This window comes from Galeopterus variegatus, unplaced genomic scaffold (assembly GCF_000696425.1).
Source record: "Galeopterus variegatus unplaced genomic scaffold, G_variegatus-3.0.2 Scaffold713, whole genome shotgun sequence".
Taxonomy (NCBI): Eukaryota; Metazoa; Chordata; class Mammalia; order Dermoptera; family Cynocephalidae; genus Galeopterus; species Galeopterus variegatus.
The window spans coordinates 299523-302259 of NW_007726824.1; positions in this window are offsets into that span (position 1 = coordinate 299523).

Genomic DNA, 2737 nt, shown 5'->3' on the forward strand with positions numbered 1-2737 from the left:
AAACAGGGCTTTGGGCATTTACTTAATTGCATCTTACAGGCATATATCAAAGTTGGCTTAATTATTTAACTACCTACAGCCCAGAAATAAAATTCTCTGAGCTAAATACATGACACACCAGAATCGTTTACATTTAGGTGTCCTGATGGAAAAATCAGGCCATCAGCTCTTTTTATACTTAAAACTTTTATCACATCAATGTCACCATTAACAATCCAACAAGAACTTGGTCAGAGTCAATTTTATAATTCTTTTGGTTTTTTGTGTAATATTGGAAAATCAATTTTGACAGATCCTGTAATTTTGATGGGGAGAGGGAAGAACTATTTATTAATACCTAGTCGTTACTGGGCTCATGCTGACACAGTTGAGTATGTCACCCAACAGCATTTTTGAGCATCTCTTAGGGGTAATTTATCAGTAATAGAAGATTCCATTCCTGACCCCAAGTTGTTTCTAATCTAGCAAAGAAATTAAACATACAAATGAAAAAAGACCTACGTTCTATGGAAAGCATGATCCTGTGAATAAAATAGACACGATTTCTAAGAAACATAGGAATTATTTCATCATTTAGGAAACTAGAAAAGATCTATGTGAAATTATATTCTTTTCCAACAATTCTGCAAGTTCACTATAGCAAATTTGGAAAATGCTGAATGGTTTATGAAACAACAAATGAAGCAGTCGAACCCCCAGCCCACAGCGACGTGGTTAACCACCCCATTCAGACAGCAACTTGACTGAGTGCTTGTGTGCGTGTGTGACAGCACAAAACGCGACAGCACTGGGGCGACATTACGGAGGATGCCATCCTGCTTTTTTCACTTAGCATTAAATTGTGAACTTTTCCTGTACTGTATAACTTTTTCAGAAACATGTGTCTCTTATTTTTGTCCAAACTGTCTGTTAGCATTATCAAAGTAGATAATGAGAGAAAAACCAGGAGCAGGCCATATATAATGTTGGAAAACACCAGGTAAAGACAAAGCCATCCTTATTTAAGAAAGAAATACACTCAAAAACAAACACAAATGATATTAAAATAGTAAAGGGGGGCGAACTCTAATAGGGTCTATAAAAAATAGCGGCAGACAGCATACTGGAACATCATCTGAGAACTCAGGAAGACGGTATCTCTGAACATTATTAAACAGAAACCACGAGAAATGCTTTCAAGTTTTCAAAATTCTTTATAACAATAATATTGTTTACAGCTGTTGTTTTTGAACGTTTTTTAGCAACAGAATCTTATTTTTCAAATGAGAGACCCCAATATAGAAAGTCTGATCAAGGGTCCTTGGGGCTGGGTGATCCCCGGTGGTTAACATGAAGCTCGATTCTGGCTTCAGATTGGCGGCTGCAGGGTGAGCTCGGTCCTGCACCTCAGCATCCAGCAGGTTAGTAATGCCCAGCCTCCTACTCCTGCCACCCAAGCTATAGGTCCTTAAGTTAGTGTTGGCAGCTCTTGGGTCGGTAGTAGGCATTTCTGGGGACCCCCAAGTTCTGCGTTTCAACCATAACATTGGGAAATGTCCCTCTAAGATTCTCTCCAAATTTAAAAAAACAGAAAGCAGGCAGGTGGGAGTGGAATTCTCTCCGCTGTTAAACTAAAAGCAGATTGGGATTTGCTGCCAGGTCAGATGTCCCTGGATGGGGTAGGATGTGGAAGAACTATGATAAGCCAAGGTAATATCACGTCCTGATTTTACGTGAGGTGCTGTCCCTGTTTTAGGTGTGTACTGCATACACTTGATTCATTGTCACCCCCGCATCACTGCTAGGAACACTGCATGTCATGAGGCTGCTTGCTGAAGGCTGCACGGCTGCCCAGTGTTGCGGACAGTGTTGGAGCCACTGCCTCTCAGCCAAGCTGAAGCTCTTCCCACTCCACAAAATGCGGACTCCACATGTGTCCTTTCCAAAGTCATTTTAGGACAGTTCTCTGTGTTTCACCCATTTTATTATTCAAATTTGTTTTGCAAATAAAAAAAGTTCACAGTGTGAAAATTAGATTTTTGAAACAAATCTAAAACTTGTGTGTAGGACAAATCCTGAAAAGAAACAGAACATAATGCTAACTGTGTGGCTCCAGGATGGGGAGACAGGAGTGATTTATTTTGTATTCTTGTGTGTGTGTGTGTTTGCAAAATAACTACTAACTAAATAACAAGGAAAGGAAATAAATAAATGGGTTTATTTTTTAAAGGGAGATATAGTTTAGTTTGCTTTATTTCTTGGTGCCTAAACATACAGAGAAAGAGAGAAACACACATGAATGTTGAGGATTTGGAATTCATTTATTTTTTCCTCTGTTTTTTTACTTTCCATGTTTTCTATAATGAATAAGCATTACTTGTATAAATAAGGAGTACTAATAATATTATTTTATTTTTAAGTGAAAAAAACAAGAACGTCCTATTGTTTTATTCCATTTCATACCTCAAGTAGGCCAGAACTGAAGACAGTTAAACTAGAAAATATTCCCGGCAGTAATTACAGCATTCCTTTAACTCAGAAGTGGCATTAAACTGCATTAAGAAAATAACAAAAGTCACCAGTTTTAAGAACTTTCAGTAAGCCAGGGCTTCATACGTACAATCTCATTTAATAATTCAACCATCTTATGAGGTAGATAAAGCCAGGTATTTTCACTTCGCAGATGAAGAAACTGAGGCCTAGAGATTAGTGTCTTTACCAAGGTGACAGTGGCAGTGGGCGGCAGTGGACGGCAGAA